We start from the raw sequence: 10,524 nt of genomic DNA, 5'->3' as shown, positions 1-10,524 counted from the left end.
AGAATGGAGTAGAATGGAGTCAAATAGAGAATAGAGTAGAAAGGAGGCGAATAGAGCAGAATAGGGCCAAAAAAGGCTGAATCGAACAGGGTCGAAGCAATTCAAGCCAAAATGAGCCGAATGGAGCCTAACTGAGCCGAATGGAGCCGAATAGAGCCAAATCGATTCGAATCGAGCCAATTCAAGCCTAATTGCATCGATTCGCGTTCAACGCGTCAAATCCAATCAAAACATATAGATTAGAGAAGGGGAGGGGTGGGGCGGGTAGAATAGAATAGAGTAGAGTAGAAGAGAAGAGATTAGAACAGAATAGAAGGAATAGAATAGAGTGGAAAAGAGTAGGGTCGAATAGAGTTGAATAGAGCCGAATAGGCCGAATAAAGACGAATAGAGAAAATAGAGCTGAATGGAGCTGAATAGCCAAAAAGAGCCGTATGGTGCCGAATTGCACCTAACCGAGCTGAATCAAGCAGAATCACACCGACTGTCACTGAATAGCATCGAATCGCATTTTCTGTTATCCCTCCCTGTTCTCGTTCTCCGGTCCCTCGCAGGTTATTTCTCTTGATAGAGTCCCACATGATTCTTAAAGTTTCTTCATTTTTTGAAATTCTTTTATCCGATTTTTCTTCAAATATGTTACTGCCAAGTGATTTATCTTCAAGTTGAGAAATTATGGCTTCTACTTGCTCAATTCTGCTCCTCTGATTTTCTGTTGAGTTGTGTAATTCTGCAATTTTTTTGTTAATCTGAATTTCTGATTGCTGTCTGTCTATGGATTTTTCCAGCTTATTAAATTTTTCATTATGTTTCTGAATAATCTTTTTAATTTATTCAATTGCTTTATCTGTGTGTTTCTTGGCATGTTCTGTGTATTGCCTCATTTCCTTCCTGATGTCTTGAAGAATTCTGTATATTAATCTTTTGTATTCTGCCTCTGGTAATTCCGGGAATGCACTTTTATCTAGAAGATCCCTGGATTTTTTGTTTTGAGAGCTTATTGAGGTGATCATGGTCTGTTTCTTTATGTGACTTGATATTGACTGTTGTCTCTGAGCTATCTATAAGTTATTATATTAGTTTATTCCTGCTAACTGTGTCATAGCCTCTTGCTTTGTTTCTTATTTTATTACTCATAAAATATGAAGTAAGGATGAATATTAAGCAACTTATTAATGGATATAAATATTACATAGAAGTCACCATCTTAGGTCCTCTGTGGGATGCAACGGTTGAATATAACTCTTCTCAAGAGAGATCTGCTAGAGAGAAGAGTGAGCAGGTTACTGAGAAATCCAAGGACCCCTTCCAGATTTCCCTTATGGTCCATAATATAGCAGAGATGTGGCCTGACTTTGTCTGGTTTCCAGGAGATCAGTACACAGTCTTTGCTGAGGTTAAAAATATTTCCACATCTTTTGAAGGTTTCTGATGTTCTACTTTTTATGTCCTGAAAAACTGCCTTTAAACCATTATAAAATAAAATATGATTAGTGTGAATGTTGCTAGTTGTTGGAAGGTTTGCAATGATTTTACATTTTATTCTTCACAACAGAAATTTTACTCTCTAAAATCAAAAGGAGATAGCTGTCAAGATTTTAATAGACAGAATTGATAAACTATTACTGCATTCAAAATAGCATTTGACTAGGTGGAAACTAACTGAGTAGGTTAGGAAAATGGAAGAAGTTTTTTCTTAACTTTTCTGGATATCCATTTGGATAAGTGGACTTATGGAGAAGATAACTGTGAGACAGAATTACAAGGGAATGAAACATTTTTTCTAAAAAGCTTAACAATTCAGTGTCATGGATTGAATTGTGTACCCTAATAATACATGTCAAATTTATTAGACCATGATTCCCAGTACTGTGTGGTTGTCCTTCATCTGGTGATTGTAATTTTATGTTAAAAACTATTAGGATAGCATTGTAACACCCTTACCCAGCTCACATCCCTGATACAATGTAAAGGGATTTTCCCTGGGGTATGGCCTACACCACCTTTTATCTTACAAGAGATGAAAGAAAGGGAAACAAGCAGAAAATGTGGGACCTCATACCACCAAGAGAACAGTACCAGGAGCAGAGAGAGTCCTTTGGACCCGGGGTCCATCCGTGGAGAAGCTCCTAATCTGGGGGAAGATTGATGCCCTGAATTTGGACTTTTACCCTACTTCACTGTGAAGAAATAAATTTCTCTTTGTTAAAGCCCATCCACTTGTGTTATTTCTGTTACAGCAGCATTAGACCAAGACACTCAGGAAGATAATTTCATGGAAACTACAATGAGCCATTATCCAGTGACAGAGTTGATAAGATATAAGGCTAGCAGTCACTTTTCAATTTGTGCTTCAGTCAAAATGAAGAATAAATGCATTACACCTCTTTCAGTTCAAAAATAAAAATGTTTCTATTTAAATACATACATGCACATTTTTAGGAAGCCATACAGAATGTGCAACATTAAAGATCGTGATGGAATAAGAAGACAAACCAGTGAGTAATTGAAATTTTTGTATTTTTAAAATAATTGGGTTACGTATTCTGTCTTGTAGCGACTGTATTTAGTGTACTCATATGGTCTTGGCAATTAGACCCATTAATCTTAGGGTTAAAAATTTAAATATATTACCTGTAATCAGGCAACTGATTTCTTACATCCTAAAAAAAATAATGAGTTGTTACTTCAGGCTTCTAAGTTTGACTTTTACTTTTTGGTAAGTTAAAGTAACCCATTTCTGTTTCTAGGAGATAGATTGTCTAATAAATTATCTGAGTGAAAAGAAACATTCTTATGACTGTTTCAACGAAATTGTAATGAGAGTTTGCATAAATAGGACATAAAATGACAATTATTTTATTCATTGTCTCCCAAAGATGTGCTTTGTTGTGTGAAGATTTCCTATCTACTACTGTATTTTTTACTATAAAAGAACTAATAAATGTGTATTAAAAGAATGCCAACAAGACCTTAAAAGTAAGAAAAAATTTGCATGGATTATATAGGATATTTTAGAATATTGGAGATGATGATGCCGATCATGATGAATTATATCTTTCACCTCTTCCCCTTAATACTGTTTTTGTCTAAATGGGATTACAAGAAGAAAAATTGAAGGGAGAGAGAGAGAGAAATGGACAACTACACAGTGGTCACAGAGCTTGTCCTCCTAGGCCTTTCTGATGATCCTGACCTTCGGATTGTGACCTCCCTCCTTCTATTTATCACATATGTATTAAGCTTCACTGGAAACCTGACTCTCACCACCTTAACCTCGGTGGACTCCCATCTACAGACACCTATGTATTTCTTCCTCCGGAATCTCTCCTTCCTAAAAATCTCCTTTACGACTGTATGCATTCCTAGATGTCTGGGTGCAATTATCACCAGGCATAAGACCATTTCCTATAACAACTGTGCAGCTCAACTCTTCTTTATTTTCATGAGGGTGTCAGAATTTTACATGCTGACGGCCATGTCCTATGACTTCTATGTGGCCATCTGCAAGCCCCTGCATTACACAAGCACCGTGAACAGGAAACTCTGCTCCCTGCTTGTGTCATGTGTGTGGCTGAGAGGGTTTCTGACCACATTCCCACCCCTTATGCTTCTTCCCCCCCGGATTACTGTGCTTCCAAAGTCATCGATCACTTTGCATGCAACTATTTTCCCCTCTTACAACTATCTTGCTTAAATACATGGCTCCTAGAAGTAATTGGTTTTTACTTGGCTTTGGTTACTTTGCTAGTCACTTTGGCATTAATGATTTTGCCCTACATGTGTGTCATCAGGACTGTTCTGAGAATCCCATCTTCCAGTAAGAGAAAAAAAAAACTTTCTCCACTTGCTCCTCCCACATGACTGTCATTTCTACCTCTTATGGAAGCTGCATCTTCATGTATGCCAATCCCTCTGCAAAAGAAAAGCATCATTGAACAAAGAAGTTGCTATTCTCAGCACCTCTGTTGCCCCCGTGCAGAACTCTTTCATTTATTCCCTGAGGAATCAGGAAGTAAAACAAGTCTTCAAAAACTTCCTCCAGATCATAGTGTTTTCTACAAATTGGGAGCTGTTTTTTTTTTTTTTAGCAAAAAATACAGATACATGTGGTTGACATGAGTTGGAATCGACTCCACACCAACAGTTGTTTTTTTTTTGGGGGGGAGGGGGTGTATAAAGAACAATTAAATATAAACCTGAAATTCATAGATGTTTGTACAGATATGCTTGTTCTTTTAGAGTCTCTTTCCCTGTCACATCATTTGATCTGATATTTTGCAAATCCCTCACTTTAACTTCTGTGCCTGAGTTTCTGCAATGCAGTGTCTATTAACATATTTGCAAATATGGTAAAGTTTATTTCTCCTACTGAATTTTCTGAAAACCTTACATTTTCCTTGAAGGCACACTGTAGTTAAGATGGAGTAAAGTTGTTTTAATTCTGTTTATTTTCTCAGCTCTTAAAAGACACAGTTATTATTGCTTCATACTAGAAATGTAGTGTTTCAAATGTATGTAATTTCTTGTGTATTTTCAAGATGAATATTGATAGTGTTTTCAGTAATGTTTATAGAATTTCCACGCTCTGTGTCATTGTTCATTAAATTCAGTTTAATACATACTATTGTGTTGCACTTTGAATACAGAGCTTTATACTTTGTGAAGTTTAATGTACATTTTCTGGATAAATATTGATCATGATATTAAGTAATTTTTATAAAATTTTCATGTTTTTAAAACTTCTTAGGAGATATTCATAGTTTTTCTAAAACAGGCAAAGTAAATGCACTAAAACTAAAACAGATTTCACTTCTATTTTTCTGTAAATTATAAAAGTTCCGCATTGCAAACTACAAAAATAAATTTAGGCTATACTATGATTATTTTGGAAAGCCTGGTGGCGTACTGATTAAGTGCTACGGCTGCTAACCAAGAGGCCAGCAATTCGAATCTGCCAGGCACTCCTTGGAAACTTTATGGGGCAGTTCTACTCTGTCCTATAGGGTCGCTAGGAGTCGGAATCGACTTGACGGCAGCGGGTTTTGGTTTTATGATTATTTTCATTATAGGAACCCCACAAGTTATATGAACAGTGTTGTGATAATGATTCATCTGGCTTAAAATATAAAACATTAATTAATGGCTATATTTTAGAAGAATTACAATTTCAAATTTTCCTTTTCTTGTTCTCCCAAATTATGTTGACTAGAAAATTTTGTTTAACAGACTTCATTGTTAAATCGTAGACTACTTACAAAGTGAAGCATAAGAAAAAAAAAAAACTTGAAGTACTTGTCAAATCATGAAAAGTGTTGTTATGCAGATTTTTAGTATAATTCAAATAAGTTTTGGTCTTTATATGTATCTGTATGCTTTTAAGATCTGGAACACAATGCATTCCAATATGAGAAAGGAACATGGTGACTTCTCTCTGAGGAATTTAAAACCTGTAAGTCTTGGTGATACCTTACATTTGTCTGTGATTTAAACAGTCTCAGAGATCCTTTACATATCCCTTTTATTCCTGTATTTATTCATCTCTTTATTCCCAAATTTCAGTATCTACATAGGAAATGATTCAGTGATGGAAAAGAATGGTTTTTGTGCTTGTTCATATCCAGTGTAAGGAAAAAAAAGAAGTAAATTGATTATAATCCAATTGTATATAAATTCTATAATATCTCTATGAAGAATACACTGTACAGACACATGAAAATATTAAGGTTATAAATATAATAGGCTTGCCCACATCATTCAGAATTTGGAAAAAACATTACAGCAATAAGGAAGGCACAATCATTGTTATTTTTATGTATTATATTAGGATTACAGTCATGATAGAGACAGCAGATAAAGAGAAAAATTTGCTACATTGCAAAGCCTTGCATAAATAGACATTCCATTAATAACTAACATTTAGTTAGTACTTAAAAATATTATACACATGACCAAGTATAAAAGCTTAATTATTTTTGCACACTCCTATGACATAGTGGGTTCCTTGGGTGGTAGAAACTGTTAATGCTGCACTCTACTGCTAAACAAAAGGTTGGAGATTCAAGTCCACCCAAAACTGCTTCAGAAGAAAGGCTTGGAAATCTACTTCCAAAATATTAGCCATTGAAAACCCTAGGAAGCACATTTCAATTTTTAGGCGCCTGGGGTTGCCATTGACTGGACAGCAACAGTTCTTTTTTTTTTTAACAACATATGTAGTAATCATTCTACGTGACTACACCTTATGTTTTTAAACTTGATTGGCATCTGGCATGCCAGAACAATAGCTGTCATTCTGAGCAAACTAAGTAAATGACAGTCTTTGCAACTATAGACAAAAAGAAAAATACTTATCCATGTATGTAGATTTGGGGTTCCATCTGAAATTTAGTTAAATTTGGTGTATTCATAATTATAATTATTTAATATATTATACGAAATAAGGTTCTTTTTTCTGGTTAAATAAATAATGACTGTTATTGAAGTACTGAGTTATGATACCTAACTTTCACCTTACCATCAATAAAAACTTAAGAAAATTAGGCACGTTAGCTTTTGCAACTTCAGTGTCCTCATTCTTTTTAATAAAGATGAAAATACTTCAGTTTTTATGCCATATGCTTACCGTGGAAACCCTGGTGGTGTAGTGGTTAAGTGCTACAGCTGCGAACCAAAGGGTTGGCAGTTCGAATCTGCCAGGTGCTCCTTGGAAACTCTAGGGGGCAGTTCTACTCTGTCCTACAGGGTCGCTATGAGTCAGAATTGACTCGACGGCACTGGGTTTGTTTTTTTTTATGCTTGCTGTGAGATAAAATTATAAAAGATATACATAGATTAATTTTTTTAAGTAAGAAACGTTATTCAAATGTAACACTAGTGTTTAAGAATCCAACAGTATGAAGGGCCTAGGTTTTGCTCCAAATCTACGACTTTGTCTGTTTATATGTGAAATAATATACATATGTATAAACATATACATATAATTTTTTTCAGGCAGTCCAATCTATCGTGCACAGGTGAAATTTCTTTCCCAGCTCTTAATTTCATATCACGTAAAGCCATTACTTGCTAGTCACGTTGAGTTTAGTCTGGTCAATTTAAAAATATCAGCTTCATATTCAACTAGTTTCGGCCAGGCATTGAAATTTGGATGGAATCTTGGGCTCCTTTCATTGCCTCTTCTCTACTCAGAGATAGTTCGTGATTGGGACAAAGGCAGAAGACAGACGGAAAAGGACAAACACCTTTTATTTATCTGGCGCTCCTTTAAATCTCTTTTGATTAACATCGGATCTTTGTGGGAGGGTGTCTAAATGCAGATACTCCTATATGGTGCAAATGAGTAAATTCAATGGACCTCACACAAATTGCGGTGCTACAACCAATCCCTCACCAGTATTTAACTCTGAGGTACACAACATAGAAAATTGCATTAGTGTTCCTTAATCCGGAAACAGCTAAACTTGAAAGGGTTCTTGCAAAATGCCTAAAGTGTGATTATGTTTCATGATGTTTAATTGATCTAAGGGAAACCTGCACGTTCTTGGTTTAACAAGTAATGGTTGTAATGACTACTTCACTTCTGCTCACTCTCTGCGCCCAAGTGTTTCTCTGAACTTCTTTTTCTCTTCTACTCAAATTGAGAGGGCAGAGCAGCAAATACAGTGTGAAATACCAAATCATCGTAAAGAGAAGCCTGTCATTCTCAGAAGCACTGCGTGTTCATGTATCTGGTTCTCTAAGACCTTTTGTACTTGACCTTGAGAGTCATTGTCAGGTTGCAACATTCACAGAAAATGGAGGGAAAATCGTTTCTAAGCTGGTGATTACATGGTTCCATTAATCTTTCTCTTTTAGCAACTCCACTGTGTACGGAATAATGAGAGATTCTAGATAATGGTTTCTGGTAGCAGAATCTGTCCAACTGCCAGTTGTTTAGCTCCGTAATGGTTGCTTGACCCCAAAATTATCTTGATTGTAGGGTGTTATAAGTTGAATTGTGTCTACCCCAAAATATCTTTTGCAAATCCTAACCCCTCTACCCGTGGTTATAATTCCATATGGGAATGTGTTTTTTCGTTGTGTTAATAATGTAGCAAAAACAAACAAAGAAACATTGCCATTGAGTCTGTTCTGACTCACAGCAACCCTATATGAAAAAGTAGAACTGCTTTATGTGGTTTCCAAGCAGTGGCTGGTGGATTCAAACTGCCATCTTTTTGGTTAGCAACAGAACTCTTAACCACTGCACCACCAGGTTTTTTCAATAACGTAGGATGTGTCTTAAATCAATCTTTTTTGAGATATAAAAGAGCAGATTAAGCCAGGGATAGCAAGCATAGTTGGGAGAAGGTAGATACCATGTCACTTGAAGATCACCAAGGAACCAAGGAACAGAAGCTGAAAAGAGACAAGGACGTAACCCTCGAAGAGACACAGATAGAACGCCTTCCTCCAGAGCTGGTGCCCTGAATTCAAACTTCTCTCTAGCCTCCTAAAATGTGAGAAAATAAACGTCTTTGTTAATGTCACCCACTTATTGTATTTCTGTTATGGCAGGACAAGATAATTAAGACACGAGGATTAAGCATTTGATTTTTATAGCTTTGGAAAGTCAACCACAATGCCAACCCAGAAGAAAATTTTCTTAGCATCCTCTTACAAAGACATGAAAACAGCTTGGCACTATTTCCATTTTTCTTATCTTTGTAAATTAATACAGTAGAGGAAACAGCATCCAAGTTCACATGAATGAGGAAATACACAGAAGTGAATTTTCTCATGAGAATTATGCTGTATGACAGTACACTAGGCAAAGGAATGGTATATCATTACGTTGATTAATTAAAAAGACACCTAGAACGTTTCTTAAACTCCCTCACCCTCAGATGCATTGGCTCAGTTGTTTATCCCCAGGGTAGATCTGAAAATATAGATAAGAAGCGTATTCACTCTCAGTTCAGGACAATCCTTGCACAGAAACAACAGGAAAGCAAAAATAATAATAAATTTTATTGAAGATATTGGAAAGTAAAAAAAAAAAAGCAAAGTATTTTAGGATTAAAATACAATATATTAAAGAATTCAGAATGATAATCCCAGCAAAGGAGGTCACTTTTCCCTGCCCATAATGGAAGAGGTAGCTGAATAGATAAATCAGAAAATCATTCCTAACAGGTTAGAGAACAAAAACTGGAGTGTAGGACTTGCCAAGTTTGTGAAGCTAGAAAACTTTTATACTTTCAAAGTTTACTTAAAAGGTTAAGCTATAGAAATAAGAGTGGGGAGAAGATAGCCTTTACTCTAAAGAAAAGCTTCAAATTACATCAATTCATGGATTTAGATTAATATGCCTTTGAATATTAGTGTCCCTAATCATCTGCTAGAAAAAAAGCATAAAATCTCTGTAGGAAGATATCATTGCCCTAAGCACCACTATATTTCTATAACTTTGTCACACAACTCCTATCTATCAGAAACAATACCCTGGCACATGAGCAGATAAAGCAATATAAATAAAATCAAACAAAGCTAACAATAAAAACAGGAAGAGTGGCTATAGAAAATAGACTCGAAAGGCACAAATGTTAAATTAGCTATGCTTAATATATTCAAAAGATCGCAGTACGAATTGTAATTTTGATTCAAGTTCTTAGAATTACTGAGGGAAAAAAATCTGATATTTAAAGCTCTCGTTAATAACTCATTGGAGGAGTTTAAGAGCAGATTAACACAGCTAAAGAAAGAGCTAGTGTACTGGAACAGAACCCAGAAGAGTGAATATTTGAGAAATACTAAAGGAAAACTAGAGAAGAGGGTAAGAGACAAAGAGAATAAGGTGAGAACTTCTACCAGATGGATTAATGGGGTTCCAGAAAGAGAAAGGAAAAAGAAAGAGAGTCAATTTTTGAAGTGATAAACAAACAAACAAACAAACAAAAATCTGTTACCTTTGAGTCGATTCTGACTCATAGCGACCCTAGACAGAGTAGAACTGCCCCATAGGGTTTCCAAGGAGTTGCTTTGGATTTGAACTGCCAACTTTTTCTTTAGCAGCCCAGCTCTTTTTTCTTTCCTTCTTTTTTGTTTTAATTATTTTGTAGTTGTTGTTGTCGGGAATATACATAGCAAAACATACACCAATTCAACGGTTTTTACATGTACAATCAGTGACATTGATTACATTCTTCAAGTTGTGCAACCATTCTCACCCTCATTTTCTGGGTTCTTTCTCCCCCATCAACGTAAACTCGCTGTTCCCTAAGATTCCTATCAAATCTTTGGAGTTGCTGTTCTCATTACAGATACAGTTCTTTTTTTTATTGTGCTATAGGCTTACAGAGTAAATTAGCTTCTCATTAAACTATTAATACACATATTGTTTTGTGACATTGATTGCCAACCCCACGGCATGTCAACACTGTCCACTTCTCAATCTTGAGTTCTCTATTTCCATTCTTCTCTGTCAGACCAGTAAGTCTGCTCTTTTTTTGTGAGTTAGAATTTTGTTCTACATTTTTCTCC

General features: G+C 35.7%; 1 pseudogene; it reads left to right on the top strand.

The window, feature by feature from the left end:
* Positions 1-3,136: 3,136 nt before the first annotated feature.
* Positions 3,137-4,074, top strand: LOC126069908 (olfactory receptor 6C3-like; annotated as a pseudogene).
* Positions 4,075-10,524: the final 6,450 nt, after the last annotated feature.

This window comes from Elephas maximus (genome assembly GCF_024166365.1).
Source record: "Elephas maximus indicus isolate mEleMax1 chromosome Y unlocalized genomic scaffold, mEleMax1 primary haplotype SUPER_Y_unloc_2, whole genome shotgun sequence".
NCBI lineage: Eukaryota > Metazoa > Chordata > Mammalia > Proboscidea > Elephantidae > Elephas > Elephas maximus.
This window is presented reverse-complemented; position numbering and strand designations above follow the sequence as displayed.